Source organism: Panthera onca, chromosome F2 (assembly GCF_046562875.1).
Source record: "Panthera onca isolate mPanOnc1 chromosome F2, mPanOnc1 haplotype 2, whole genome shotgun sequence".
Taxonomy (NCBI): Eukaryota; Metazoa; Chordata; class Mammalia; order Carnivora; family Felidae; genus Panthera; species Panthera onca.
The window spans coordinates 73,537,351-73,561,514 of record NC_138356.1 but is presented as its reverse complement, the minus strand read 5'-3'; the positions used below and the strand labels follow the sequence as shown (position 1 = coordinate 73,561,514).

General features: G+C 45.9%; 1 long non-coding RNA gene across 2 annotated transcripts in view; it reads left to right on the top strand.

The window, feature by feature from the left end:
- The window catches only part of LOC132664537 (uncharacterized), an 84,858-nt gene that overhangs the window by 57,124 nt on the left and 3,570 nt on the right, over nt 1-24,164 (top strand). The window contains exon 5 of one of the 2 annotated variants that reach the window (XR_013553631.2): nt 22,265-23,671. This is a non-coding gene — a long non-coding RNA (uncharacterized LOC132664537). Of the gene's footprint in view, nt 1-22,121; nt 23,672-24,164 lie in introns of both variants that reach the window. The other variant, XR_013553630.2, reaches the window with a different exon arrangement.

Below are 24,164 nucleotides of genomic sequence, written 5' to 3'. Positions count from 1 at the left end.
ATTCTCAAGATACAGAAATGTACTGATTATCATTGAGCATTTACTGATTGAGGATCCCATGTGCAGACAGAGTGTCAGCCCCTAAAAGGACACAAAATGGTGAGAGACATAGTCCTGGCCCCCAAAGCAGCCAAATTGAAGATGGCATAGATTGTAGAAATTACACAGTGGAAATGCTTTTGTAGAGGACACACAGCTTATAGCATCACAGCAGGTAGGATAACTTTGGGGAGGGATCCTGAGAACTTCACGTATTGACTAGGAGATGTATACATGGTGAGAGAAGGTCTTTCTAGGGAAAGGGAGCAGCATGTGCGAGTCACAGAGATACCTGTGACATAGCATGGCATATTTGGAAACCCAATCTGTCCATCGGCAGGGGATGGAAGTCCATGAAACCATGTTAGTTCCGATAATGGGAAGCTCACTGCTTTTCAAGATTAACAGTCCCGTCATTAAATGGATCTATTCAGTAGGAAAAGTCTTTCTTATGCAAAACAAAAATACGTCCTCTCCTAATTTTTCATGGCTTGTCCTTCATTCACTTCTCTGGAGATGTCGAGATGAAAACTACACTCTTTTGGGGGCACCTGGCTAGCTCAGTCGGAGGAACATGGAACATGTGACTCTTGATCTTGGGGTTGTGAGTTCGACCCCCACATTGGGTGTAGAGATTAGTTAAATAAAACTAAAAAAAAAAAAAAGCTAAACTCTTTTTATGTGATCGTTCTTCAAATATTTAGGATACTGTTTACATCCCCCTGAGTTCTGTGTTGCTTTCTTTCTCAGGCATTAGCTCCAATCTTTTAAAGGTGGTGTGTAAAGTCTTGCGTGAAATCTGGCATATGGTACTTCCTCAGCATATGCTGGATGACTGAATGCGCAGGTCAGTTCAAAAGTAGTCAGCAGCAGGGGCGCCTGGGTGGCTCAGTCGGTTAAGCGTCCTACTTCGGCTCAGGTCACGATCTCATGGTTTGTGGGTTCGAGCCCTGTGTCGGGCTCTGTGCGGACAGCTCAGAGCCTGGAGCCTGCTTGCGGATTCTGAGTGTCTCCCTCTCTCTCTGCCCCTCCCCCGCTTGTGCTCTGTCTCTCTCTGTCTCTCAAAACTAAATAAATGTTAAACAATTAAAAAGAAGTAGTCATCAGCCATGTGCGCTCAGTAGAAAATTGTGAAGGACGATCGTTTATTATACCTAGTGGTTAGCATTTATTGAACCCCTACATTTTTGCCAGGCAATTTACCGAGTTCTCTACTTGCACAGCAGCTCGCTTGATGTGATCACCACCCTGTGATGTGGGGACTCATACTGTTCTATCTTGGGAGGAGGAAGAGGTTTGCAGAGGTGTGGTATCTTGTTCCATCACATAGCTCAGAAATGGTGGAGTCAGGATTCGAACTGAGGCCTGTTGGACGTCAGAGCCTGTCTTCAGTTGTTTTCCAAGTGTCCTGTGCGATCTCATCTGACTCCCCTGCCGACACTGTCGTGGCCATTTCACCTCATTTTTCTTTTTCTGAAGACATACATTTGATAACACTTTAATTCCGGTGTAGTGAACATACAACATTTCACCTCATATTTTTCACAGCATTTTTTAAAGTGTTTATTTATTCTGGAAGAAGAGAGAGAGAGAGAGACAGAGCATGAGCGGGAGAGGGGCAGAGAGCAGGAGACCCGGAATCTGAAGCAGGCTCCAGGCTCCGAGCTGCCAGCGCACAGCCTGACGTGGGGCGCGAACTCACGAACCTCGAGATCATGACCTGAGCTGAAGTCGGACGCTTGACCGACCAAGCCCCCCAGACGCACCACATTTCACCTCATTTTACACTTGCATGTTGTGATGGTCAGCAAAGCTGAAACACAAGGTCACACAGCTTGCTTGGTTCAGGGCTAGGATTTGCCAAACTTCAAAGCCCATGCCTGCTTGATCCTTTCCTGCGACTCCACGGAGAGAGTGATTTCGGTAGTGATCTCGCCAGGATTTTTCTGACCAAGAGACAGAACTTCACCTTTCCTTCCCTTTTCTTATTTCATTTGGATCAACCACTCGGGAGCAAATGAAAAAAACCAGAAGTGCAGCAGCAGCTAAATGTCGTTTTTAAGGCTCACAAATATCTGTGGTGAAGTTTGGATTGATCATCGCCTTGTCCTGGTGTCCTTGGGTTTGCCTGCTTCCAGATGGCCCCTGTCAGGTTGGGGCAGGGCGGCTTCTCCAATGCTGGAGGAGTTGAGGCACAGCCGAAGTCACCCCTTATTCGCAGGAGGACACTTGAGGTCTCCTCCTTGAATGCGGATTATCTGCCAAGGTGCTTCCTGATTTCATTCTGCAGTAGGAAATTAAATAGTTGGAATGTATAATCGTAGTTACCAGCTATTACCTTAGTATTTTTTTTTTAAGTTTATTTATTTATTTTTGAGAGGGGGTGGGGAGGGGCAGCAGAGAGAGAGAATCCCAAGCAGGCTCCGCACTGTCAGCGCCGTGAGATCATGACCTGAGCCAAAACCAAGAATCAGACCCTTACCCGACCGAGCCAGGCGCCTTGACCTGTTTTCTGTGTAACACACACTTTGCAAAACTCTTGATATGAAGTCTTCATGATAACCCGACGGAACGATCGGAGGAGCTAAATCACCTTCCCGAAGCCATGTAGACAGTTAGCAAATGAGATCCAGCCGTGGCCGCAGTGGCACCAGTGGGCTGTGGGTGGGGCCGCATTGGACTTAGGTTGGAGCACTGTGGTTGGAGCCTGGCCTCCACACTCGCTCTGGTCCAAGCAGCTCCTCAAGGCTCCGCCCCTCACCTGCAACATCGGGACGGTAGAAGAGCCTACGTTAGAGTTGTTTTTCCAATGAAAAGAGAAAATATGTGTACAATTCATAACTGTAATGCTTAGCTCATATCAAGTTGTCAAAAACATTAATCGCTATAATGAGCGGTTCTAGAGCAGTGGTTGAGTGGTTGCTAACTTTTCTTTTGGTCATGAATCTAATGAGAGACGTCCAGTGAAAAACAGAGATCTGAAAAACAACCTTACATCATGAACTTTCAAGGACGTATGGTGGGGAGAATAGGCCATCTCTGAATACTTCACCTCAGCATACTGATTATTTTGAATTAAAGTTACCTACGAAACAGCAGATACAAGGACACTGTGACCTCCTTTGTCCCTTAAAAGCTGGAAATAAATCTGCCTTGTGGAGGTATGCTCCCTGTACCAAGAGGGGAGAGAGCATCCGTTGCCTGAGACAGAGAATTTGAGGGAATAAGGAACATTGCTACTTCTTCATTCATTTGCCACCCCAAGCCCAAACCCCTCTGTTTTGTCCAGTCTTCACGAATAATTGTTTCTTGGTCTCAGAGGCACAAAAGCGGCCTGTTTTGGTCACTTCTTTGAGTGTCGTGTTTCCGTGAGCTCCCATACGTACAAAATTAAATTTGTTTTCCTCCTGTTAATGTGTCTTATGTCAATTTAGCGAGTAGGCCGATCGAAGATCCTAGGAGGGGAAAGGGGAAAAGTTTTCCTCCCTTATGGTGGATTCCAGTACATCTGTAGGCATCCAAGGGTTAATAAATCCAAGGTTAATATTTCGTGGGAAGACAGAATCTCCCAGATGGGGGATTTTTAAAATTGATGTTTCTGTAAGTGTTTCTCTTTCTTCCTTTAAGGCAGTGGCTTAAAACAAAAACAAAAAAGCAAACAGAAAACAAAAACCTCCTGTAGTAACTGCCTTTTCTATCAACAAACAACACTCATATCATCCCCTGGGGGCCTGGAGTCTCTGGCCACCTGGAGCTCCGTGAAATTCCCCAGTTATTATGTGCTTACATGTTCAGCCACCATTCCTGTATTTTCTGCCTCAGCTCTCTCTGCATAATTATCTCCACATATTATTCCTACCCCATAAAAATGCATACAACCTGTCAGTGTGGAGCGAGCAGGGCTGTTCTGTGCTGCTGGGGTTTGCTGCGCAGATATTTTTTTCCTGTTGGTGGAAACGCTGAGAGCGACAGGGAATTTTTGGTTCAGGTGCCACCCTTCTCTTTGGTGGGGGTGGAATGGGGATGGGACGGAGAGTGAGCCGGAAATTCTTTTTTTTTTTTTTTTTAACATTTTATTTATTTTTGAGACAGGGAGAGACAGAGCATTAACAGGGGAGGGTCAGAGAGGGAGACACAGAATCCGAAACAGGCTCCAGGCTCTGAGCTGTCAGCACAGAGCCCGACGCGGGGCTCAAACTCACGGACCGTGAGATCATGACCTGAGCCGAAGTCGGCCGCTTAACCGACTGAGCCCCCCAGGTGCCCCAAGGAAATTCTTATCATTACAGCCCCAAGGACAGAGGCGAGACAAAGCAGAGTTCAAATAATGGTTGAATGAATGATTTTAGTACATAGGCAAAGGAGGCCCAGTTACTCTCTGACTCCCATTTATTCCCCCAGTGTCAATAGAGAGGTTGTGTGTCATTACTCTGCCTTCCATTGGAGGTTTAGCTTTGAACAAATACATACAAGGTCACAGCCGACGGGGAGCGTTTAATCTAGTGTGTGTATCCATCAGATATTATGGAATCAACAGACCCGGTTTTCCTTAGCAAAGTATAAGGCAGAGGCAAAATGTGACCGTGATGGTGACTGTCTTTACCCTTCCACTCATTTATTTATTTATTCCTTCAAATGCAAACATTTGTTGACAACCACTCTGTGGTATGTTTGGGACTGTGCCAGGCTCTCTTTGCCGCTGTGATTGTGGTGATTCTTTGCTGTGGGCAGCTCTTCTGTGCCATGGGGGACGTTCACAGCATCTCTGGTGTCTACTCACTGGATGCCAGAAGCGCCCCGACTTGTGATAACCAAAGATGCCTGAAGTATAGCTCAATAGCCCTCGGGAGGCAAAATTGCCTCCAGGTCAGGACCGCCGTTCTCACGAATAAGGCATCCCCTCTGACATCAGTGTTAAAATAACCAAGAATATTAATAACCACACCGATAATCACAGTGTACGAAACGCCTCCTTTCCGTCCGGTTTTGTGCCGGGCACATCACCTTCTTTCATACTCACGACAATCTTATGAGTAAATATTTCTTTATGGGTTTCTGAAGATTTATAATGAATATGTCTAATGCCGGCTGGCCGGGTCTGAGGAACCAGAGGGGGACCGGCCGTAGGACTGGTAGGACCAGCCAAGAGGGTCCTTGGCATGGCCTCACGCGGGATGGAAATCAAATGCGAGCCAACAGGAGGTGAAAGCGGACTTTATTGAAGAGATGGAGAGAGCAGATACAGATTGACCAACCGGGAGACTTGGAAAGGAAAAGAGCATGAGTCCTGTCTTTGTTCCGGGTCTGGGGTTTTTATTGAGGTTGGCGGTCTGGTGTACATTACGTGTCCTCCGGGGCATCCAGGAAATGGTTAGAACCCTGACAGGGGCCCAGGTGGTTTCTTCTTGGAGCCAGAGGGTCTTGGTGTAGAGATGTCTAGCTCCCGTGGTCTGGAATACGCATATGATGGCTTCGTCAGGTCAGGTCTTCTCACCTGGTCCTTCCTTAGATGTTATCTATTTTAGAGAAATCACCAGCTTCCTGACCCTTACAAGGGGGCATACGCTATTTGCGATAAAAGGCATGTATGGAGTGGGCTGGGGGTGCAGGTCCTAGCAAGAAAAGCAGGAAAAGAAACAAAGGAGAAAAACAGCTACTTCTCTCCTGGGGTCCCTTCAGCTTGCCTGTGTCAACCCTATTCACAGTTATTTCTGGATGTGGGAATTACAAACTTCTCAAAGCAAGAATCAATGTTTAAGACTAGAGAAAATATGGAATTTGTGTTCTTAGGGATGGTAGAGGCTAAAAATGGAAAGACTATGCTTTCTTTTTTAAAAAAATATTTATTTATTTATTTATTTATTTTGAGGCAGAGAGAGCGTGCATGCGCGAGCAGGGGTGGGCAGAAAGCGCAGGAGAGAGAGAATCCCAGGCGGGCGCCGCACTGTCACTGCAGAGCCCATCGTGGGGCTCGAACTCACAAACTGTGAGCTCATGACTTGAGCTGAAAACCAACAGTCGGACGTTCAACTTGAGCCACCCAGGCGCCCTGAAAGATCATGTTTTCAAAAGGTGTTAGGTTATTCGATCTAGCAGAAAATGCTGAAGCCAGCATTTGCTTCAATATAAAGCAAACATAAAGGAGAACATACAGGTAGCTAACCCTTCCTTTCTTTGCGCTGTTAGTTTATGTTGGCTAAACTCTTCATTTGATTCTCTGTGTATTTCTTTTTAATTTTTTTGGAAGCATACGTATTAATTTTTTTTTTTTTTTTGTATTTTAACTGAGTAAACCTTTACATTTATGCTTCCTATCACTAATAACAGGATGTTTTCTGGGCTTCAGAACAATAATTCATCATTGGGTTTCCGAATAGAAAGTCATCTTAGTTGCATAGAATCCAAACATCCACTTTACTGTTGAAGAACCCAAAACTAGGTAAAAGGAGCTGAATTGCTTTAGGTCTGGGGTCTCCAAACTACAGCCTGTAAGTCAAATTTAGCCGTTACTTGTTTTTGTAAATATATTTTTAGTGGGACACAACCACGCTCATTTGTGTTTATATATTCTCCATGTTTGCTTTCAAGCCACAATAGGGTTGATTAGACTCTCTGTCCCTCAAAGCCTAAGATGTTTACTGTCTGGTCATTCATAGAAAATATTTGTCAGCCCCTATTCTAGGTCATACCACAAACTAGGGCTGGAAGAGATCCGGGCAGCAGTGTGGTGGAGGGGAAAATCCCTGGGCTCTAGAATCAGGACAGGCTTTGAATCCTGTCTCCGTCATTTGCAAGCTGTGTGGCCTTGAACATGCAACTTGATCCCTTTGATTGAATACAATTAGGATGAATATATTTTGCAATTTTGTTATGTGATGTATGATTGTCTGATAAAGTCTCTGGCACATATTCAAAATAGATGATATTAAAATACAGCACCCTTTCTACTTAATAATGGTGACTATTTTACTCACTCATTCAGTCAACATTTATTGGAATGCCTGGATGGCTCAGTCGGTTAAGACTTGGACTTCGGCTCAGCTCATGATCTCAGGGTTCGTGGGTTCAAGCCCCGTGTCGGGCTCCGTGCTGACAGCTCAGAGCCTGGAGCCTGCTTTGGATTCTGTGTCTCCCTCTCTCTCTGCTCCTCCCCTGGTCATTCTCTCTCTCTCTCGCTCTCAAAAATAAATAAATAAACATTAAAAAAATAAAAAGAAAAAATAGACATTAATTACAAACCAGTTACCTTGGGAGGGATTGAGGGCACAAGACTTGGCGTCTGAACTCAGTCAATTTCAGCCCAGCAGAGAGAGTGGGTCGGAGAGGCACCTCTTCCCGCAGGAGAGGACATTTTATCCGAGACCTTAAAGAAAGGTAGGGGGTAGGTAGGCACAAGAGATGGGGGTGAGCTAACGAATGTTTCAAGAGAAAGGAAAGAAGAATAATGAAGGACCTAAGGTTAGAAAGACACGGTTGATGGGGGGTGGGAGGGAGGGCAGGGTGGGTGATGGGTATTGAGGAGGGCACCTTTTGGGATGAGCACTGGGTGTTGTATGGAAACCAGTTTGACAATAAACTTCATATATTGAAAAAAAAAGGCACGGCACACTAAAAGTGCTTAAAAAAAAGAAGGTTCAGCACAATTTGGGTAATTCAGCCTTGGGAGGAAGTGGGGAGAGATGTGACTGAAAAAGTGAGTAAGATCCACATGCTAAAAAGCCAAGGTAAGCAGACACTCTGAGTTGCTCTCCCCACGGCCATGGCCTTGTCTTTACCGAGAGAATCATGATTTCGTACGAGCAGCAACGTGCCCACCTTAGAGGACACAGCGGTTATGGCCGCGGTTGGTCCCAGGCGAGCTCGTGCCTGGCATCTGGCCAAGGAGATGTAAACAGAAGAATCCTGAGGTCTCTCAGAAAAGGGTTTTCCAGCTTAAAAACATTGACGGAAAAGTTCTCCTCCTCTCTTCCTTTCTGGCTTTATTTTTTTTATATGAAATTTATTGTCAAATTGGTTTCCCTACAACACCCAGTACTCATCCCAAAAGGTGCCCTCCCCGATGCTCATCACCTATTTTCCCCTTCCTCCTACCCCCCATCAACCCTCAGTTTATTCTCAGTTTTTAAGAGTCTCTTATGTTTTGGCTCCCTCCCTCTCTAACCTCTTTTTTTTTTCTTCCCCTCCCCATGGTCTTCTGTTAAGTTTCTCAGGATTCACCTAAGAGTGAAAACATATGGTATCTGTCTCTCTCTGTATGACTCATTTCACTTAGCATAACACTCTCCAGTTCTATCCACGTTGCTACAAAAGGCCACATTTCCTTCTTTCTCATTGCCACGTAGTATTCCATTGTGTATATAAACCACAGTTTCTTTATCCATTCATCAGTTGGTGGACATTTAGGCTCTTTCCATCATTTGGCTATTGTTGAGAGTGCTGCTATAAACATTGGGGTACCAGTGCCCCTATGTATCAGCACTCCTATATCCCTTGGGTAAATTCCTAGCAGTGCTATTGCTGGGCCATAGGGTAGATCTATTTTTAGTTTTTTGAGGAACCTCCACACCGTTTTCCAGAGCGGCTATACCAGTTTGCATTCCCAGCAACAGTGCAAGAGGGTCCCCGTTTCACCACATCCTCTCCAGCATCCATAGACTCCTGATTTGTTCATTTTGGCCACTCTGACCGGCGTGAGGTGGTATCTCAGTGTGCTTTAGATGCCAGTCAGGTGGGATTATGCCTGGACCCGCTGTAGCGCTTCTGACCCCGGCAGTAAAGGTCAACAGGGCTGAGGGCGGAGGAAAGAGGAGTGGGGAGAGGCAGGGATGCTTCGTTGGATCAGCACTGGCATTTGGGGCTGGTCGTGGGTCGCCATGCTTCCTGTACAGAAAGCAGGGTGAAATCACAGAAGCCCTTGGTGCCCGGGTCCCCCTCACCTGCAAACGGCTGAGCTCTAAATGGATTAGATGACCATATGTGACAAGTAGTTAGCCTCTGGGGGAGGCCTCAGTTTCCTCATCTGTAAGATGGAAGTGATGACAGAACCATGCGAAGCATTGCTGTGAGGACGAAATGGTACAGACATTGAGAGAAGCGTAGGGCCTGGTACCTAGGATGTGCTCTAAACGGTGGGCGGTATTTCCGTTGTCGTCGTGTCGTTATCCGTAAACTCAAGTTTCTTGATGACTTTGGCATTCCTTTTTTTTTTTTTAAGTTTGTTTATTTATTTATTTAGAGCGCAAGCAGGGAAGGGGCAGAGAGAGAGGGAGGGAGAGAGGACCCAAAGCAGGCTCTGTACGGTCAGTGCAGAGCCCAACATGGGGCTCAATCTCATGAACCTTGAGATCATGACCAGAGCCGAAGTTGGACGCTTAACTGACTGAGCCACCCGGATGCCCCGACTTCGACCTTCCTAAAGATTACCTCGTGCTGGCATGAATCAGGATCTGTCATGGGTATTGCACAGGGAATCGAATGAGATATTCTCCATAGCAGTTCTCTCCCCCACCCCGACTCCTACCCCCCCCCCGTCACAAACTGTAGGTTGTGATCCGTTAGCATCTTAAGAAATTAATTTATTGGAAAGTGAAAAAGAATAGAATAGGTTAAAATAGGCAATATTAGAATGTGTCGCATGTAGTAAGGATAGACATTATTTCTTAAGAGTTTTATGTATTTCCTTTATTTGTATGTGTATATGGAGTTGCACTTGGGAGGTTTATTTCCTATTGTCGATTGAATTGTAAAAATTTTTTTCTGGTTTTTTTCTTTATATATATTTTTTAACGTTTATTCACTTTTTTGAGAGACAGAGACAGAGTGCAAGCAGGGCAGGGGCAGAGAGAGAGGGAGACACAGAATCAGAAGCAGGCTCCAGGCTCTGAGCTGTCAGCACAGAGCCCAATGCAGGGCTTGAACTCATGAACTGTGAGATCGTGACCTGAGCCGAAGTTGGACGCCGAACCGACTGAGCCACCCAGGCACCCCTGTAAAAATTGTTTCTAAAAGACTGCTGTAAGGGGCCTTCCAATTCCAGATTCTGTGGTTATTCTCAGATGCTGTGGCTCATTCCGGCACTGTGCCTTCACGTTACACAACACTGTGATACCCTGCTGACTCACAGTCAGGAAACAGTTCCCTGGTCGACACGGGGGTTTTTCTCCATCACTGTTCATTCTTTTCTCTATCGGTCCTGCTTCGTTTTAAACAGGTGCTCAGGAAGATGAACATCTTCTGTAGAAGGAACTCGTTGCCCGCCAAACTGAAACGGATGCTTAGCTGGTATCTTCAGAGGTCCCCAGTGGGCTCTTCTTTCCGGTCCCTGGGAGGGTGGAGTCACAGCCAAGAAGGCAAATGGGCCATGTCCTAGGAACGACTTTGTAGATTTTGTAGTTTTCGGATGGATTTCTCTACAGGTTTAATTCCCTCTTCTAATTGTAGTTTCTAGTGTTGACATCATGGACTGGGGATTTGGGCAGCAGATTTTTACTGGGAAACATATCAGACAACTTTGATGTAACCTTTTTTTTTTTTTCCTGAACGCTTAAGAGAAAAAAAGAAACTAATGTTAAATGCATCCATAGATACAGATACAGATCACACGCGGTACCTGTTCTATTCCTGGCACTGCCCACTGCCAACTATAGATGATTACCTAAGCATTATAATTGGGGCCGTCTAGAAGGAGACAGGATTAGCATCAGAGACTTTGGCGTGCCTGCTCTGTCCGCTGCTTGCATGACCTTGAGCAAGTCACTGACTCATTCTGAGCTTTGGTCGGTAATAAAAGCTGCCTTTGAGGGAGTACTTAACCATGCATCGGGCACATTATAGATACTACTTATCAATCTGAGACCAATCCTGGGAAGTAGTTGCATACATTCAGTAACTGAGTTAGGACCAGGTTGCTGGTCAGAGCCTGGATCTAGAGTTGGACGCAAGTCTGGTTGGCCTCAAAGCCCACGGTCTTTCGTTACATTTCTGTGTTTCCTCCTAAAAGTGGAGATAAAACCAAAAATGCTTGCCAACCCTGAAGGTTGTCTTAAAGTTGAAATCAGCTAAAATAAATGTGAAGATTTTGAGTGCTGTTAGTTCCTGTGATTATGACCATAATTTGTGTGATGATGGCAATTATTCCTTTTAGGAGCCCTAATAAACCCATACATGCTTCTTGTTACCACAGCCCTTCTTACAGGCATACTTGACTAGGTTCTATTTACTTTTCGGTCTCCTGCACTAGACTGTGAGCGTATTGACAGAAGGGATCTTGACTTATTTGGTTGTATGTTGCTAATAACTGATACAATGCTTGCCACAGAGTTAAGTGCTCAGTGGTTGGTATACTGCAATTAAAATATGTCTAATTTCCAGTCTGTCACTACACAGAACATGCTTATATTTAAAGCCATTTCTGCATTTTAAGAACTCATCTTTTACATTGGAAAAGTTAAAAAAGAGGACTGGAAAACTATACAACCACACATTAGTAGGAATTACGGGAGAATTACCTTTTTCTTTATATTTTCTAATTGTCTTTAGTAAACATGTTTCATTCATTCAATTAAGAGTTTGGGTTGTGTTTATTTTCTTTTTCTCTGTGTGTGTGTGTGTGTGTGTGTGTGTGTGTGTGTGTGTGTTTTCACTACAAGGGGTGACGTATTGATTCACCCAAACCCAGAAACATCAGCACCATTAACTGATCAAGTAAGTTCTGAGCTCCTGAGTCTTAGAAGAGGTGGAGTGGAAGATGAACAAAAGAAAAGGCCGTGGCTTGCTGTCTGGATTGGGACAAGGAATGGGAGTTTCCTGGGCTGCACCGTGACCTTTATAAATTGTTGAATTTCAAATCTGTAAGCAGGAGTTGAAGCCAACCCTTCCATGGCGTTACCTTACAGAAAGTCTTCCCAGAGTCTCTGATAATGGTTACATGTCTTCTGCTTTAAGATTCCATGGGATGCAAACAAAGGAAATCCCATTTCAATATTGATCAGAGTGGATCATGACAATGCGCCCTAAGTGGAGTTAAGCATTTGCCCCTCCCAAGTTTCAACTATTGGCTCCAGTGCAAAAGAGAATATACAGAATATTATTTCGACTTCCCTGAGTCTTATCTAGACCCCACTGAAGACACTCTATTAACCAGTCTTCACATGTACTGGCTGTCAGGTCTGTCACAGTTTTTGTTGCCGATTTCTGGATATAGTCATGGCATAAGTTTTGGAAGCACATGGCTGTGAGTCCTAATATGAACTATATCCCCAGTGAGCTATGTAGAGACCATTTAAAGTGACATTAAAAAAATAAAATCATGATAAATGAGGAGGGTGGTAGGAATAATAATTGCCAACATTTGGGGGTGCCTGTTATGCACCAGGCACTGAGCAGTGGGCTTTACATGCAAGATAACATTTCAGCCTTGAATTCCAAGTGTTGGCTTCTCAAAGTGTGTAATATGTAATATGTGGATAGTAGGAGTAACCCACACGGAGTGATGGCATGGTTTCGATCCCATAATGTATGTTAAGTACATAATGTATGTTAGAAGAAAGCTGGCACATGATGAACACAACCTAAAGATATAATAATCATGGCACCCACAAAGGGCCATGATACCCTAAGTGAGGCCAGTCCTCTGCAGAATACTGTGGGATATGAGCTCTTCTACTAGGACAGCAGGGAGTTCATTGGTGTGAGTTCATTGGAGTACAAGTTTATTGAGAGGAGGCGGGGCAGAGGGGAAGAAGTGTTTCTCATTGATCTGTGTAGACATTTTGTCTGGAGCCAGGAGCTGAAATTGAGTGTTTTAGAAGCTTTTTTTTTTTTTTTTTGAAAGAGAAAGTGCAAGTGAGCGAGGGGCAGAAAGAGAGAGAGAATACCAGGAGAGGCAGAGAGAGAGAGAGACAGAGAGAGAGAAGTGGGGTTCACCTCAATAAGGATTGTGTTTACCTGAAGGGGCTCATGTTCACCCAAGGCAGGGCTCGGGCTCATCCACCGATGTGGGCCTTGATCTCATGAACTGTGAGACCATGACCTGAGCCAAAGTCAAATGCCTAAGGACTGAGCCCCCCAGGTGCCCTGAAATTGAGTGTTTTAATTCATGACTGTCTTTTAAATTAGCTTTTTCAGAATAATCTCCTGGGTTCTGATGTGTGTGTCGGTGGCACCCCAGAATGTCTTCTGCCAGTGTAGTGAACAGACTCAGTAATATGAGCTCTGGAGCCAAATCGCCCAAGTTCAAATCCTGTCTTCAGAACACGCCAGCTGTTAAGTCTGAGCAATTTCCTTAACCTCTCTGGGTCTTAGTTTTCTCATCTATAAAACAGTGATAATAATCGTATGTACTTTCTTGAATGTTTTTGAGGATTAAATGGGTTAATAGGTGCAAAATACCTGGGAGAAAGCATGAAAAATGTTGGCTATATATGTATGTGTTTTTTTGTAGAATAAAGGAAAGACAAGGTTGGAATGATTCTCCCTGGACCAGCTAGCTCTTTGATTAAAGAGCTTTAAATAAGCCTCAGCATAACACACACGTTTGCATGTGCGTGCGTGCACACACACACACACACACACACACACACACACCCCTCCAGCCTCTCAGCTGTACAACAGCCACCTCTTTCGAAGATATCACATCCAAACTACCCTAAGGTCTCATTGCATTGTAGAGCCATTCATTATTGAAATCGCCTCTCGCTGCAGGAAATCAGGATGCGGCAATATTGAAATGCCTGTGTGAGATAGAATATGAAGTGTAGGTGAGAAGGCAAGAGTCCTAGCAAAAAGCCGGCGCATATTCAGAGCACAGCCCTCTCATCCTATTAGGAGATGGTTCTATTTCCATGTTGCAAAGAGGCAAAGAGCCTGAATTAGATTAGTGGGAATGTTAATTTATCTCCTAATACTATAGCCTCAGTGTGGAGTGTGTGTGTGCGTGTGTGTGTGGTGCATTTTTCTTAAATTTATATTCAAAAGTCCTCATGATATTGTTCGAGATAATGGATGATAGAGGTGTAGGACATTTCTCAGTAATACACAAACAAAGCCAAACTCAAATCATGTGAATTGCTTCATTTGTGGGGATAAAACTAAATTGCTCGGCAAGGCAGGGAGTCAGAAGAGAACAGAAAAGGTCCAGAGAGAGCAGTGGAGGAATGTTCAGTACATTCTCCTTGTTATTTCCGCATTTGTCAAAATGGAAGGCACCCCCCCCCTCCTATTTTATATTCTTAGTTCTATACACAAGGCAATCGATGGCATTATAAATAAGTCTATTTTTGTTATGGGTATGAGACTGCTAAGGAAATGGAACAGAAAATCACTTTCCAGTCTAGCCTCAAAATCGATGTTTTCCAAATTATTTTCTTACAACACTTCTATTTGTCTCCTAGAATTCCCTTTCATTTACCACCACCCCGGTCTTTTTTTTTTTTTTTAAAAAGGTGTTTCACTATCACTTTTGACACTTGTGATCTCTATCATAAACTCAAACCCTTAATTCTGTATTGATGCTTTTCTCATGAAGGCTCTAAGATCCCTGGAGGCAGGGGCCATTCCTATACTTTTCTCTCCCCTGGGGAATGTGGCATAAGTTCAGCAAAGTTCTCGCAGACGAGGAAGCAAGTTCCTCACACTTTGCAAAGCACGATCATGCAAAAATCTTAGGTTGAAGGCCTGTTATGTGTCAGGGAGGGAAGTAAATGCTTGATGTCCTTTGATCTGGACCCAGCACGGTTGCCCCAGGGCTTGAGCTGCCCCTAACCCTCTTCTCCCCAACCCGCTGTCCCTGGGCCATGACTGATTGGTTTCGGGAAGAGACAAACCAAAGCTGAGCCAATCAGACGCTTCCTCATGGGAATCAGCTGGCACTGCTCTGGGAAAAAAAAAGAAGCCGCACAGGACCTCCAGCTGGGCGGCCCTCTTCAGCCCACCCAAGAGCTTGCTTCAGATTTGCTTGTTTTGGTTTCCGATAGCCCCATCTCCAGTTTTGGGGAGGTATTTGATGTAAGCTGTCGAGTGATTTGCCCCCAACCCTGTGGACTGGGAGAGCAGGTCTGATGGCCCTCCAAATCCACTGGCTTCACCACCGTGTGCCCAGCAGCTCTTACCTCAGCCTCACAAGAGCCCCATAAAACCCGGAATCCTCCGCTTCCTCTCTGCAGCGTGAGATCCGGAAGCCCACAGCCTCCGTGAGGCTCGATGTCACAGGTTGGTAGCTGGCTCCACTGGTCCAGTTTCTAGCTTCTCGCAGCGTCCGATTCAGAAAGGAGTTATTGGCTCTTGACTATGTTTCGGACCTTACGCGAACTCCCACGAGTTAGTTCAGAATTAATGCCTACGAAAACCATCCGTTCCGTGCAGATCCGTACCGTCCCCATACCTTCCAAGGAGCCTGGACCTTTCGCCCCCTCTCCCCCTGCCGCCGTGGCAGCCCGGTCCAGGTGGCTAAGTCAGTGAAATGACATTGACCGGAAAAGTACGCGTGGTGCCTGCCACCGGGAATTTGAAGCTGGCGGTTAGAAGTGGGAGCTGAAATGTGTGGGTCAGGATGTGGAGAGGGCACTGGGAGGCCACGATGGCCCTGAACGACCTGGAGTAAGCACCTGAAGCCTTATTTGGAGGAGAACGGGACCCTCGAACTAGCACAGGGAACGAGGAAGAGTCACACAGACACCATCATACGCACCCACACACAGCTGCATCTGTTTGGAAGAACCAACAGCCTATTTTTCATATCATTTGTAATTTTCTCACAGTCCACGTAATGAACTCTGGTTACGTTTCAGTGACAGTTCTCTTCCAGAGTAGTTTGGTTTCGTTTTCGTTTTTTTAAAGTAGGCTCCCCACCCATCATGAGGCTTGAACTCACGACCCTGAGATTAAGAGGCGTGTGCTCTAGGGGCACCTGGCTGGCTCAGTCAGTTGAGCGTCCAACTCTTGATTTCAGCTTTGGTCATGATCCCAGAGTCGCGGGATCAAGCCCCATGTCAGGCTCCCCATGGAGCCTGCTTAAGATATTCTCTCTCTCTCTCTCTCTCTCTCTCTCTCTCTCTCTGTCTCTCGTGCGTGCTTGAGCTTTCTCTCTCTCTAAAAAAAAAAAAAAAAAAAAAAAGTCACACACTGAGCCAGCCAGGCACCCCCGGAGGTTTTTCCCCTGGGAACAGGGAGGGGTAACTTTACTACATGAGTACATGTGGCCCAGAACTTTGTGCAAATGAAGTATACAGCAGTGTGATCACTTAATTGTATTTACACAAAAACAAACTGAAAAAAAATGAGCGCGGGTTCTAGGACTGGGTTTCTTTTACCGATTTAGAAACAAAACATAAAAAAGCTGTGCCTAAAATGAATCTTGTTTTTTGGGTTTTTTTGTTGGTTTGTTTTTTTTTTTTTTAATAAGTGGCCACCTGGTTCCAGCATCCCGTAAAATCCAGGCACTTGACCCTTGGTATAGCTTCTATTCACCTTTCTATCATGGGAATGAATCGGTCTGCTTTCTCCGCCCTTACCTTGAGCCGGTCACGTACAGGGTCCCTGGCCAGTGGACTGAGGCCTTGTCTAAAGCAACAAGGGCAGCTCAGGGCGTGTGGGGGAGGGTGATTCTTTCTTCCCCGTGGTCCTTTGAGGCTTTCACCTTCTCTGGGTGAAGAGGCTGTTTATCCTTGTAAACACAAAACGTTTTAGCTTTTTGCCAGTTTTCTGTTAATGGCGAGACAATGGAAGCAAATAAAGTTTTATTGAAACTGGGCGAAAAATAAGGACAAAAGAACCAGGGTATGATCAACAAGAACGGAGGCAGGAAGATTGCTACCTGAGCACGTCCTGGGGCATCCATGCTCCCAGGAACACTCTTCAGCCATTGAATTGCAGGGAGGTCCAGAAACTTACAAAAGAGTCCAGCAGAAAGAGAGGGGGGCTTGGGCTAGGAGGGTGGGATTTGAGGGAGGCTATTTATTAACCCGTCTGGGTGCTTTTCAATGTTTTCAACCCCGATGGTCACAGCAGTGTGTATCCCATGTGCACCACACCCACCCCTCGCTCCCACACACGCTCGCGGAAGTACACTTGTCCATAATGTGGCCTCGACAATTGAGAAGCGTAGCTAACACCTTCATCTAGGAATCCCTGATAACTTTTTACTTTCAAGTTGCAGCTCCGTTACATGCAAATTCTTATAATACTATTCCTCCTCCCACCTTTGTGAAAAGATCCGGCCACCAAAAAAGGCTGAGAAATCAACTGGGAACATGTATAATAAGAATAACAGTCATGGCTCTGTGCCAAAGCCCTGTCTTTACTTCTAATGTCTGCTCTCAGAGCCCAGACTGGTTCTTCTTTTTCTTTTTTTTTTTTAAGTCTATTTATTTATTCTTAGAGAGACAGAGAGAGAGAGAGAGAGTGCAAGCTGGGGGTGGGGGGGCAGGAGGGGAAGAAAAAGAAGGAGGGAGAGAGTTTCCCAAGCAGGTTCTGTGCTGCAAGCCCAGAGCCCAATGCGGGGCTCAAACTCAGGAACTGTGAGATCATGACCCGAGCCGAAGATCCAGAGTCAGACTCTTAACCGACTGAGCCACCCAGGCACCCCAGCGTGGTTCTTAACATTCAGTTTGCAGTGGGTTCAGGGAAGGCATTCTCAGATTGCACTGGCAGGTGTAATGAAATCATTTGAGTTGTGCTGTGAACCTTTCGCCTGTGCACAGCCATACTTTGTTTCATTGTACCTACCTTTATTGTGCTCCATGGATACTGCTTTTTTTTTTTTTTTTTTTTTTTTTTAAACATACTGAAGGTTCGTGGCAGTCTTGCATCAAGCAAATCTATTGGCATCATTTTTCCCAACAGCATTTGCTGGTTTCCTGTCTCAGTGTCACATTTTGGTAATTCTCACAATATTTCAAACTTCTCACTATTACTATATCCGTTACGGTGATCTGTCGTCAGTGATTACGACTCACTGAAAGCTCAGAAGGTGGTTGCTATTTTTTAATTGAGGTATGGACGTTGCTTTTTCAGACATAATGCTATTGCACACTTAGTTGTCTACAGTAAGCTAAGTCACATAAACATAGCTTTAATATGCCCTGGGAAACCAGAGAATTCATTTGACACACTTTACTGTGGGGGTTTAGAACCACGCCTGCAACAACTGCAAGATATGCCTTATAGGCTTTAAGGCTCTGGAACATTGTAGAACTTGAATCTATCTATCTATCTATCTATCTATCTATCTATCTATCTATCTCTCTGTCTATTTTGGAGAATTACTATGTGGAAAACTGTCCTAAGCCACGGAGAAACGAAGATGAATGAGGCATGAGCCCATCACTGAGATGCTCACAGGCTGGTGATGGTAGTCAAGGGGGAAGCAGAATTGAAAACGACCAAATGCATTATCTCGTGATCTGTTAATGAAACAGAAATGCAACAGAATGTGTTTGAAAATTTTAGAATAGTTCTCCGTTGGGAGGGAGATCAGGTGAATATGAGGATAAAAAGGAATAAAGGCATTCATAAAGAGGAAAAAGGAAAGAATATATTAATGAAAGGGAAGCCATTTCACTTAACTGTTCCAGTGTAAGCAAGAGCAGTGGAATAGCATTTATTTCTATGTTTGCAGAAAGCTTGTAAGTTTCAGCAATGACTCTGACACCGTTGAAGTCAGTGCTGACAGCTGGGCTTGGAGGCGCAGAGGGAGGACTGGGCAGCGGCCGCAGAAATGGATGTGGACCTGGGACAGATCGCGCCCTGCTACACTGGCTAAGGGTATAGGTCTCTGCACTTGTGAGGAGGAACGAGCAGGTGATCCATACCGTGCTCCCCTGCCTGTGACCCCTGTATGTTATTTGCAGTTTTTGCAGCATATTTCAGTATGTTCCTGCTCAAGGTAACAATTTGATCTCTATCTACAGACTGATTCGTAGGGGTTTCTTTTGATAACCCTGAGCTTGAAGAGCTCCTTTTGTGTCAACTGACATTGGTATCAGTTCCACATTGTGTGGTGTTCAGGGACCTTGTTGAGATATTTTATTGGGTAAGTGGATGGGCACAGACTCAAAAAGAGTACCAGGAAGAAAGGAACATGTGTTGAGTGTTTGCTCTGTGGCATCTCGTTTATTTCTCAGACAATTGCAAGTTTTGCTTGTCTCATTTTCACACGGGGAATTTGAGACTCATAGAGGCTAGTTCATTTGCCCAGCACCATAAAACTCATTAATAGTGGTCCCAGGATGTGAGCACAAGCTTATCGGTCTCCAAATTGCACGCTCTTTGTACTAAACCCAGAAGGAAGATAATGATGCCCATTGTCTTCCCGGAATTTATGCCGACACAATATTGCGATTTCTTCACCAATTTCGGGGCACCCCTGACCACAGCTGTGGACAATTCTTAATACTTTGAGTCAATGCTTCTCTTTTTTTTAATAATTATCATTTTATTTATTTATTTTTTAATATGAAATTTATTGTCACATCGGTTTCCATACAACACCCAGGGCTCATCCCAACAGGTGCCCTCCTCAATGCCCATCACCCACCCTCCCCTCCCTCCCACCCCCCATCAACCCCCAGTTTATTCTCAGTTTTTAAGAGTCTCTTATGGTTTGGCTCCCTCCCTAGTTTTCTTTTTTTCCTTCCCTTCGCCCATGGTTGAGTCAATCTTCTCAAACACAGCCTCCTCATCCCCATAGCTGTGGCTTTGATTAGATAGTGAGCCTGGTCATAATTTCCTCCTTCGTTGTCTGCCTCCACCCGCCGAAATTTCTGAAACTCTGTCACAGTCCCATCTTTTCCCCTTACTGCTCCTGCCCCTATGGCCTCAATCTGTTCTGCACCTTCAATCCCAAATATACGTCTTTGCAACTAACAATGTCCTGCTTTAAAACATCCTCGAATTTATTTACACGTGTAAGTGGTCTCTTTTCAGCTGTACACAAAAATGTACCTTGATCATCTGTTAAGTTTCTCAAGTTCCACCTATGAGTGAAAACATATCATATCTGTCTTTCGCTGACTGACTTATTTCACTTTGCATAATGCCCTCCATTTCCATCCATGTTGTTGCAGATGGCAAGATTTCATTCCTTTTCATCTCCGAGTAGTATTCCGTTGTATATATAAACCACATCTTCTTTATCTATTCATCAGTTGTTGGGCATTTGGGCTCTTTCCATGAATTGGCTATTGTTGAAAATGCTGCTAAAAACATTGGGGTACCAGTGCCCCTGTGAGTCACCACTGTTTTAATTTTTTTTAAGTTTATTCATTTTTGAGAGACAGAGCACGAGTGGGGGAGGGACAGACAGAGAGGGAGACACTGAATCCGAAGCAGGCTCCAGGCCCCGAGCTATCAGCACAGAGCCCAACGTGGGGCTCGAACTCACGAACTGTGAGATTATGACCTGAGCTGAAGTCAGATGCTTAACCGACTGAACCACCCAGGTGCCCCTGAAGCATTGTGTTAAAAGCAAAGGGAAGTCAGTGAGAACTGGAGAGATGAGTAGAATTTGAATAATTAAAGGCAGGGGAAGGGCATGAGAGGGTGCTTTCCTAGAGAAGGGTTTCTGGCAACCCCTAAAAGCCAGAGCTGGCTGTTTGTGCTGGGCAAGCTTGGGAGTTGGTAAACTGGGAACCAGCACTGGAGACCTAGCTCAGGCATCCCATAGGATGTGGCTTCTGTCCTTCCCCTAGCTCTCGCCTTGTGGACATTGATCTGGGATTCTGTTGAGATAAGGGAATTTGCAAAACATCTGTCTGTCTCAGTCACGTTTTAGGGAGAGAGAAGTGGTAGGACGGAGAGACAGCAGAGCCTGGTGCAGGTGACGTTTTGTGTGGCATCTTCTTGTCCACAGCCGCACGTCCACGTTTCGGCCTGTTGTCAGCCGTGGCCGCACAGAGTAGGAGGGGGTACAGCAGGCGGGAGGCTACAGGAGGCAAGCCTTGTCTGGTGGTGGCTCAGTCGGTTCAGAGTCGACTTCAGCTCAGTGATCTCACAGTTCTTGAGTTCGAGCCCCCTGTCGGGCTCTCTGCTGTCAGCGCCGAGCCTGCTTGGGATTCTCTGTCCCTCCCCGCCCCCCCCCCGCCCCTCCCCATGCTCTCTCTCTCTCTCAAAAATAAACAAACATTAAAAAAAAAAAAAAAGGCTTGTTCCAAAGAGCCCTTTGAGGAGTACAGGCAGTACCTCCGTTGTGCAGTAGGTGGTGCCATTGCCTCTGTGTCCTGAGGTTGAAGAACCATTTGACAGACTTGTTTCTTCTTTGCTCCAGGGGGGTCTCAGTCTCAGGACTGATGATGTTGTGTAGGCTGCACGGGAGAGGGAGAAGGGAGTCTAACAGGTACTGAGAGATACGCTTATGTGCCAGGAGGGCACCAGGCGGTCTGCGTGATGACTCTGGGGCGCCCCCTCCTCCTCCACTCCTGCTCCCCTCTGTTCTTTCTGCCCCCGACCCCTCCATCTTACTTTTCATTGTCACCATTGCAGCCCCCAGCCACTGAGGGCTGCGAGCCAGACGCCTGGCCGAGCCCCTTCATGCATGATTTTATTTAGTCTTTACCCCAAACTTTGCTGGGCCCCATGGTTGTCCTTCCTTTGCAGAGAAGACAGTTGAGCCTCAGAGAGAGAAAGTAGTTTTCCAAGATCATACAGGTAAGAAACGGGAGAACACAACTCTGAGCCTAGTTCAGCCTTTCTCGATAGTACATATCTACCTTTTGTTACATCATGTTTGTTTTTTAAATTTCTTTTGAGAGAGAGAGCAAGGGAGGAGCAGAGAGAGAGAGGGAGAGAGAATTTTCTGGCAGTGCAGAGCCCGATGTGGGGCTCGATCCCACCGACCACGAGATCACTACCTGAGCCAAAATCAAGAGTCAGACGCTTAACCGACTGAGCCACCCACTCGCCCCCATCGCGTTTATTTTTTAAGGTTCAGGTTTGCAAATTACCGCATACTGCGACAGTCAGGGACTGTTGTCCTGTGCTGTACACCTCCGACCTCCCCACGGTTACACAGTGAGTCAAGAACCAGAGCTGAGCTTAGAAGCCAGGGTCCCGATGGGGTCCAGTTCTCAGCACCTTCTTGTTGCCTCCAGACGTTGGCGACTGGCCTTGTTACCACCCACTCGGCTTCCTTCTCCCTGGAGTGTGTCCTCGCCTCTTTCCTTCCCATCCCTTCCCAAGCGTGTCCCTCTTCTCAGCTGCGTCTGGGAACACTGGCCTTTCTCTCCTATTACAGAACTGAACAGCTCAGGCTCGTCTGCTCTCAGGCCCGAAGGTGAGTTCCTCTGCATCCCTGTTGGTCCCTGGTGGTATATGTGCACACAGGCATCGTTCCCTCTGCCAGGGGTTTTGGGGATTGTAGCTGATGTTCCAGCACACGGATACACAGACACAGACACACAGCCACGCTCTAATGGCTGAAAACCCATCCTTTTCTCCTTTCTGGTATTTACGTCTCGGTAAGTTGAGAGTGAGTTAGGGAATCCCTAGATCGAACTCTACTTGCTGCAAACAGGATTGTGGATAGGAACCGAAAGAAGCCTGTGTGGGCTAAGTGAGGGTAGGCATGGGACCCAAGTCAGGCAGACCTGGGTCCGTGAAATCTATGGACGCTTGGACAAGTCAGTGAGTTCTCTGAATGTTTGTTTCCTCATCTGTAAATCAGAGTGAAAGAGAATGACAAAACTCCATCTCAGCGAGCTGCTGTGATTGGACTCCCCGACCCCCACCTCCCTCACCTCTGATCCATCTTTCAAATCAGCACCGTGGTCCCCCCTCTGCTCCCCACATCACCTTTCGTGACTTCTCATTAGCTTCACAGCAAGGTCCAAAATCTCAGCACGGCGCATCTGACATTCAGCCTCGTTCATTCTGTAAGCATTTATTGAGACGGTGCACAGGGACTGTGTGTGGTAAGCACTGGGAAGCCTATAAGAAAGAATGCCCGTCCTTTTTCTGAAGGGACTCCCCATTTCTGACCCTTTTCTACAATCCAGCCATGCAGAACTGTTGAGGGGCTCAGATTTACCATTATGTCGCCACCCCGGACCTTTGAACATGCTATTCTCTCTGCCTGGCATTTCCCCACCCCTTCCCCTGTCTTCCCGGAACACTAAGCTTTCCCTTCCTTATTTAGGTGCAAACCTTGTCTGTAAAGCCCACCCTGAACACTTAGGCCCTCCCTCCATCATGCACCCCTTTACTGCTCCCTCAGCTCTACCCCCACTAATAGCGGTGATTTACTTACATTGTCTTCCTGCAGAGGATAGGGGTGCAGTTTATTCAATCACCTAACTAGCATCTGGGGGGTGGGTGCTTCACTCTTCCTTTTACCATCAACCACTGACGGAGTGCTTGCCATGCGTTAAGTCAAGTTTATGTACTTTATCTCATCCAATCGTCCTTAGAACTATATGAGTCTGGTACGCAAGCCCGTTTTACGGATACGAACATTGGGCCCACAAATAGTTAAGGAACTTGTGAAGGTTACCTCGTTGCTAAGTGTCCGAGCCAGGATTTGAACCCACGCATTCTGACTCTGAATCCTGTGCTCCTGCTACCAGACACGCCGCCCCTGGTGAAGGCTGATAAACGTGTTGAGTGAGCGAACGTTGAATCACAGCGACTGTTCCTGTACCGTTACGTAAGCGAAGCCCCTATTCAGTGCGTTTCAGAATACGCGTAGTGAGGATTAGGTTTGTTTAAGTTCCCATCTTCTGCAGAGCAGTACTTTCGTACGTTACAATAAAAAATGAATTACTAGGGGCGCCTGGGTGGCTCGGTCGGTTAAGCGTCTGACTTCGGCTCAGGTCATGATCTCACGGTCCGTGAGTTCGAGCCCCGCATCGGGCTCTGTGCTGACAGCTCAGAGCCTGGAGCCTGTTTCAGATTCTGTGTCTCCCTCTCTCTCTGCTCCTCCCCTGTTCATGCTCTGTCTCTCTCTGTCTCAAAAATAAATAAACGTTAAAAAAAAAAAAATTAAAAAAAAAAAAAAATGAATTACTAGAGGGGCGCCTGGGTGGTTCAGTCGGTTGAGCATCCGACTTCAGCTCAGGTCGCAATCTCACGGTTCGGGAGTTCGAGCCCCGCGTCGGGCTCTGGGCTGATGGCTCAGAGCCTGGAGCCTGCTTCCGATT